This window comes from Gymnoscopelus braueri (assembly GCF_963280865.1).
Source record: "Gymnoscopelus braueri genome assembly, chromosome: 11".
Classification (NCBI taxonomy): domain Eukaryota; kingdom Metazoa; phylum Chordata; class Actinopteri; order Myctophiformes; family Myctophidae; genus Gymnoscopelus; species Gymnoscopelus braueri.
Window position 1 is genome coordinate 27,556,703 of NC_137613.1, and position 8,266 is coordinate 27,564,968.

Here is an 8,266-nt window from a genome sequence, read left to right on the forward strand (position 1 = left end):
GGAAATAATAGTTTTAATCAAGATTTCGTTTATTTTCTTCTTCAATGGAATTGATGGTCGCCTCAAGCAACAGTTTCCTTATTGGATTGTAAGAACAAATAAAAGAGGAAAAACTTTTTTCTAGCATGGGTGTCAAGTAATCACAGGCTATGCAGGGTATCGGTGCGGTCTAGTGCCACTGAATATCTCCTGAAGAAATCTGAAACAATGAGGTGTGATGTTTGATGATGTGTGTAATCGCATACAATTACACTGATCCCCAAGACCTTTCCTTCTCTCTCTCCTTCAAAGAGCTTGTTTAGCGACAGAGCATGAAATAACCTTTTACCAGGTTTCCATCACCACAATTTTTAGACGATGTGTCCTTTCTTTCTTTCTTTCCCCATCTCTCTCCCTGTCTTTTCTCAGGCTGCATCCACTTAACACAGAGGCTGACAGTTCTGCTAGCAGCACCTGGAGAGTTAAAGGGTAAGCCAGGTGGTACACAGCTTTGACTGCCAATTAGACGACTGACCATATGAGAGCTCACTGAGATAACTTCTAATTAACAACAGGCCTCAGGGGAATAACAATCACGCTTTTCATAAGATAAAACGCTAACAAAATTTGTTTTCTGTCATACTAGCTGAGGTGATAAAAAAAATGTAATTCTATTCTTTATTTGCTAAATAATATATTGTTTATTATAATTAAGGACAGTCAAAAAAGAATATGGTGTCTCTCTGTCCCTGCCTGGGTTTAAAGAGTTCTGTGGGCAAAACACAGAGGAGCGAGGTCTTATGTACAGCAGCCACTAAGATGAATCACTCAGCTGAACAAGGAATGAAGGCATGTAATGTTCCCTGGCAAGGTCATGGACTCATAGATCCAACACGACTATAAGGATAACAAAGAGTACATGAATGCTTTGAATAACCAATTCCATGTTTCCAACTGCCACACAGGGGACCTCATTCTTGACAATGGCATCTATAGACAGACAATGGGATGATGAAAACCAAGGACATCCCATCTGTCATCTGTCTCTGATCAAAACGGCTTTTGGATATAACTCCTGATATTAAGATCTACAACATGTATAAGTGTCCCCTTTAGGCATTGTTGTGGTATTGGCTAAGTACATGTGCACATACCTGGAATCCGTCCTCCGTTTTTCCTACACAAGACTAAACCCATTAGAGTATTTGGGGTTTGTGTCTTACTCAAGGATACTTCCAAGTCTACGCCAGGAAGAGCCGGGGATCGAACCAGGAACCTTTGCTTTCCCAAATGACTGCTGTGCCTCATGAGCCACTGCTGCCTCCAGCACACACATGTTAAGCTACTGTACACAAGCCATCATCAGAGGAATGAAACATCTGCTCCAGTCAAAGTTTTTACATAATGTGTCCTCCCCACTTCAAACAACATCAGCTGCAGAATCTATTTCTCTCCCTCTAAAAAGGCACCTGCCTCTTAGTGTCATGGAAGAGCACCATTCCTGACAAAAGTTGTAGCGCTGTCCTCCACTAAAGAAATTATAGTCATTAGGAATTGATCAACTTTGATTAACTGATTTAATCAACAAACCAACGCTGTACAATTCAGTTTGAAACCAGCGTTTTCAGGTTGGTGAGGTTGAAAACAAACATGTTGCTTACCATGAATTGGCTACTGGCTATTGATCTATATAGATGTGTAGAATTATAGGGTTATATCTACAGTTTACAAGACGTGCTCATCATTTTTCAAGAAATGATTAATTCAGCAGGGATGAAACATATAAAATGACTAATTAAAATCCTTGGTCGACTAGTCTAAGACCATACAGACCTTTTAAATAAACAGCACTAGTAAATACAAGAAAAAAGGCAGCTAATTAAGGGATTGTTGTCTCCTCTCGCATTGCCTCCACCATCGTGGAAGCAATCAAATGTTGTTTGAATCGTCAGGTTGCAATCATAGTCTTTAAGTTATAAGCAGGGGCAATGCAGCCAGTGCACAACACTGTGTTTAATATAACGCACACATACAAATGGCTTGTATTCTTGACTTGGTTCCAGAAAGTCAAAGGTTGTGCATACTGGGCATGTGTAAGAAGAAAAAAGTGGTGCTGAGGTGGTTCTTGGAAAACAGCCAAGACAGTTAAGTGGAAACAGAGGGCAAATCAAAAAACCCAGGGAGAATTCCAAGGAGAATACTGTGAATGAAAAAAGACAGTCTGCAACCGATCAACGTGGTCTGTACAGAGACTCAAATTACAAGTGAGATATCTTGGTACAGCAGGTTGAGACCACCACTTGAATGCTATGGGGACGGGGGTCACTTTTTCCACGGCCACTGTTATTGTTTTGTGTCAGACCCGGTTGTACAGCCGTGTATGGAGAGGGTCCGACTGGACCTGTGGTGAGTCACGGTGATTGATTCCACTGTAAGCTGAAGTAACTTATTTCAGTAACGTCTTGCCTGTCTAAGACTTTACTGCACAGCAGCTTGAACTAAGAATCAACAAGGCAATATATTTTAGATGTGTAGTTGAATCACAGAGGAGACTTGTTGAAACAAGTTGTTCGATGTTGAGAGCCTAAATTGAATGGCTATTGATGCATTTGCTATTGAGGCTATTGAGGCTATTGCGTGCAATGAGTTCTTTGATGTGCAAACAAACAGCAGCACATCTGCTCTGGTAGAAGGCTAGTTTAATCATCTGGTTGACATTTGCTGATTGATTCCACTGTAAGCTGAGGTAACTTATTTCAGTAACGTCTTGCCTGTCTAAGACTTTACTGCACAGCAGCTTGAACTAAGAATCAACAAGGCAATATATTTTAGATGTGTAGTTGAATCACAGAGGAGACTTGTTGAAACAAGTTGTTCGATGTTGAGAGCCTAAATTTAATGGCTATTGATGCATTTGCTATTGAGGCTATTGAGGCTATTGCGTGCAATGAGTTATTTGATGTGCAAACAAACAGCAGCACATCTGCTCTGGTAGAAGGCTAGTTTAATCATCTGGTTGACATTTGCTGAGAGTTGTCAATATGAGTCAGTGGTTCATTTAATAATCCATGTTCTAATGTTAACACAACACACATGGGGTTTGCTTTTAAATACTGTAGAAACAAATCAAATATATTGTAGACCTTTGACATAACAATATACACAGAGCAGAAAGCCATGGCAAATATGATTTACTGAAGCACATATAGGCTCCCCTATCTGGAAATAGGTCCTCTGTGTTATACTCTTGAGTCTAAGGCAACAGCAGACTACATATTGTGTTGTGTGACATTTAAATGAAACACGTTATAATCTAATTGTTTTCCCCCCCTGATGGTGGATGCCACCCAGTTCACCCCATCTCCATCTCTGCCAGTCTACTCTCTAAATACAGCAGACATTCCCCCAAGGTCATGCCATCCACTCTGATTGGAGGCGTCAAGAGTAATTTGCTGAGCTAATGTATTCTATTTGCTTATTTTTTTATAATGGTGAGAAGCGGTTTCACTGGAAAATTGACCCCGATGCACCAGATGCTATCATTAGGATATTACGGGGATTTCTCATGTGGAAAGCACAATGCAGGGGACAATTGCAAAGCTCACATGTGAATCTGAAGTGAAAATATCCCAGAAATGAAGCCAGTTAGACTGATTGTTCATCTAGAAAAAGCAGATTTTCTGTTTATTATTGTTGTTATTATTATTTGTATTACAATTAAAATACAGGAACATAAAGTATGTCCACGGGGCTAGGGTTAGACAGCCCAGCCCACTGCCCAGTTTATCAAATGCACATACACATGCAGAAAGATAGTATCTTACCATTTCTAACAGTTGCCACAGACGACAGACTGAATCAAATTCTTTGATGACAGATACTGAGCCATGTGTTCAGTGTCTACCAGCATCTACAAAGTCTGTGACTTAAATCCAAAACAACCCAGACAGGGTTTGTTCGTTGTCAGAGACTATGTTTAGCACCCTGTCCGTCTGTCCGTCTGTCCGTCCGTCCCTCCGTGCGTGCGTGTGTCTGCCTGCGAGCAGCTAATCTCCGGCACCGTTGGCTTGGTCGGAGCGAAACTGTGCACATACACTCCCTGGATGCCAGAGCAGAACCTCTGCCCCAAATTTTCAACATGGGACTGTTATAGCGCCACCAGGAGGCCAATTCTTGCAAAACACATTTTTTGACAGTACTCCAACAGATTTTGTCCAAACATCACGCAAATCGGTACACAGTACTCATTAAAAGAAATGGGCCTTTCAGATTTTTCATATTCCATCCTGATTGGCTAAGATTGGCTTCCAAAGTTTGCAGGAGTGCTCTGTTTGGAACAAAATGCCAAACAAATTATGAACGCAGTGTGCGATTTCCGCTATAACTGATTCGCGTTTTTACTTATAACTGCAACAAATCGGTACACATTATCTCTATAGTCATGTGATCAAGATGGATCTGATGGATCCTATTCTTCATATTCCATCAACACTGCTGGCCCACAATAACCTACCTGACCTGGCGGAGATCTGTCATGCCAGGAGCACTTTTTCTAGTTTTCTTTCTTTTCTGTCTGGGGGTTAAGGGGTTCCTGAGTTTAAGGGGCTCCTGAGTCCTGTCCATAATGATGAACATAGAAGTTTGTATGAATAGTGTGTCTGCAAGAGCGACATTGAGACATACATAGTCTGAATAAAAAAATGAATAAATAAATTAAAAAAATGAATAAATAAATTTAAAAAATGAAATTTTACTTTAAGAAGTAGCATAATTTCAAATGAACCCAGCGCAGTTTAATTCATCATGATTCTAACGCTTAAATAGATTTGCACATTATCTACAACTTCACTTACAATGTAGCCAAAAAACTTGCTTTAATAGGCTATAGGCTCTGCTGCTCTGTGGTTCACAGCAGTTTTAAAATGTATAGAAACGTCGCTTATATTATAGGCTAATTGCAACAAAAGGTGAAGTCTGAAACGCTTTGCGCTTCGATACTCACTTAAAAGTCAGGCAACTGGAAGGTGCCGTTATCCGTCCGGTTTAGTAGGGGGGCGAACATGGAAAACGTGTCAAATTGGCATCTTGTAATTGTTCCATCCCACGTTGAGATGACCAGAGATGTCGAATCATGAAATAGCGGGCGGCGCCGATGCGCTTCTCAGAAAGAAGTCCCGAGTTCTGACAAAAAGCGAGATGCTGCTATCTATCGCTACTATCCCGTCTCCCCTACGCAATAAGCATTCATTTTAATGTCTTGTGACTCTTGTCCACAATCACTGACCTTGTGGATTGGAGACATTGAAACGCCCCTCGCCCGTAGGCTACTGTTCTAAAGACTTATTGCTTCATGCGTATGGCGACTGGGGAGTGTCTACTGCTCTCCAAGTTACCGCTGTGAATGAATGCATGTAGTAGGCTACGAAATAAATAAATAAATACATGTCTTTTTTTTTTAGGTATTTTAGTTACTGTAAATTCAGTTCTCTGTCAATATTTGGATGACATTTGTTGACATAGTTAGGCTAATACAATATTTAACGTTTAACTTGAGCCTGATATCCTGTGAAGCTGAAAATATTTATAGACAAATGGCCAAATAGACAAAAAGCTGTTAAAATTACATTGAGTCTAATGCATTTAGTTGTTGTAGGCTGTAGGCTATAGTTGTGATTGGAGCCTGAACTGTTGCAAGTGAAGCCCTTTAGTTGGCCCCTGAAACTTTTAAAGGTCAATGTAAGATTTGATAGGCCTATATTCTTATTTTATATAACTTATTGTTTTATTATTTCTTTATTATCCTATAGGACTATGTAGCCCAAGGATCAAGGATCAAAACTACAAATTATGAGTAGCCTACATTCAGGTAACTTCAAAGTGTCAACATAAAAAGGGTGCTCAATGGAGCGAATCTCCGCCAGGCTGGGTTGCCCAGGGGCCCAGGGCTGTTTGTCATGGGTTGCAGCCTTTAGGACCAGAGGAAGCTGCAGGAGAAATAACATTTCTACGACATATGGTGCAACCTTTCACATTTGTGGCACCCCTACATGGGCAGAAAGTGATTTTGGACCGCTTAAGGAGGCCCCTCAACATGCAATTCCAATTTGGAGTTGATTGGATGTTGCAATTATAGCCAATGGCATTTTTGGTTGTCGTTGTAAGAAATAGGCCATTCCCAGTAATTTTCGGAAGCCAATTACGAGCAAACAGTATGGAATATAAAAACCCTGTTTGACGCTCTGAAGCGCTTTGAAAAATGTGGGGTGGAGTGTCTTCCTTGGTCTACTGGCAGCGTATGAAAAGTTTGATAACAAATTTTGAGATTAGCTGCACACAGACAGACAGACAGACATAAACATAGACACCGACAGGGGCTAAAACCTCATATGCCTCTCTCATGACAGGGGAGAACATAAATTTTCTTAACATTTATGATTTAATTATTGAAATTAACATTAAATTACACAATAAAGACGGGTGAAAAACAAGTTTCCCTTTCTGACAAAAAGATTTTTTTTTAATAATGCACGTAATAGCTGTTTGCCAACCACAAGTATATGAGAGAGAGATTTGTGGACTTTCCAGTAAGTGAACATCAAAATAAAACCTGCGTTGACTAATCATAATGCTACAAGTTTGTCATGGTACTAATCAGTGGTCCATGACCTGTGTCAGCCCCACCCATCACTTTTGTATGCCCACCTAAATGACACTACGCCACTACTGGTGTGTATATCTGGCATGAATACAAAGTTTAGACGTGATAAAAGGAATGTTCATTCTATCTTCTATCTTCATTCTGCTTTTTACCACTTTTTCTCCCCAATTTCATCATGCCAAAGTCGTCATATATACCAATTACTTCATCCCCACACACATTTGTGTGTTGTCTTGTCACTGCTATTGTATCCTACTGGCTCACCTGCCACTGCCAGTGAGGAGACCCCCACCAGGAGGACGTCGTAGAGTCTTCGTCCAACTCCTCCCGCCCGACACTCCCTGCTGACAGGTGCCACCCCAGCCCATAGGATTGCTTCCCTCCCCAGAACACGGGCCAATTGTGTTCGAATATAGACCCACAACCTCCTTGGTGGTGGGCAAGCACTTTTACCACTGTGCCACCCGAGCACCTTGTTTGGAGTTGGAAATCTCAGGCTTCATCGTGCAAGGTTGTCACATGCCAAAAATAATTAATCTACAAGCTAACACAATGCGTTGCAATATATATATATTTATTTAATCATTTTTTAATAAATTAACCATCAGAGAGAGCGGACATGTCAGTGGGTATAGCTTAAAGTGGGTATAGCTAAAAATATATCAGTATCATGCAGAATCTTGTCTCCCTACACTTTTCAGTGGAAAAGAAAAAACTTGATATTCAGACAATTTACACTGCATCTGCAATGACCTAGAGAGCAGGGTCATGAAAAATGAATGCAGAGTATAATGTCAGGCTGTTAATTACACAAAAAGGACAAGAACGCAACTGTTCTCATCTTGAATGCCTAAAGAACAGACCAATCAATGGTGTGAACATAATTTCTTTCCCCCAACAGGACAATCTGCAATATTCTATTGTGAAACTGTATAGCCTACTCTCTCTCTCTCTCTCTCTCTCTCTCTCTCTCTCTCTCTCTCTCTCTCTCTCTCTCTCTCTCTCTCTGTCTCTCAATTAAATTACATTTTTAATTCAAAATTCAAAGGGACTTTATTGACATGAGAAAACATATGTTTACATTGCCACAGCAAAAGTGGAACAATACAACAACAATAATAATAATAATACAATCTCTCTCTCTCTCTCTCTCTCTCTCTCTCTCTCTCTCTCTCTCTCATTTTGAGAGAGAGAGAGAGAGAGATTGTGATGAGATGAGATGAGATAAACCTTTATTGATCCCTGTGGGGAAATCCAGATGTCATATAAGAGCAACAGCAGTAAGCATGATACACTTGACATGCACATGGTAAAAGTAGAGAGATAAGACTAATATAAAATAGAAATAAAACAAAATAAAATTAGATCTGCACTGGGTGTGACTGAGTTAACATACTGTAAGTATGTTCTATTAAAAATATAGTATACATAGTAGTATTTATATAAACATATAGTACATACATGTATATAGTACAATCTATCACCAGTTAATGGATGAATATACATCTATTGCCAGTGAATATATAAATGGGTATACAGTAGACTATCAACAATGAATATGAAACTGATATAGTGTAAGCCAGTCTTCAACAGTGGGTATCTATATAATGTGTACAGTCTATCAACAGT

General features: G+C 39.9%; 1 protein-coding gene across 2 annotated transcripts in view; it reads right to left on the reverse strand.

Moving 5' to 3' along the window:
* LOC308095957 (CMP-N-acetylneuraminate-beta-galactosamide-alpha-2,3-sialyltransferase 1-like) overlaps positions 1 to 5,219 on the reverse strand; it is a 28,445-nt gene extending 23,226 nt beyond the window's left edge. For both annotated transcript variants that reach the window (XR_013934095.1, XM_080443142.1), the window contains exon 1: positions 4,982 to 5,219. The gene's annotated coding sequence lies outside the window, so the exon portion shown is untranslated. The remainder of the gene's footprint in view (positions 1 to 4,981) is intronic.
* Between the last annotated feature and the right edge of the window lie 3,047 nt (positions 5,220 to 8,266).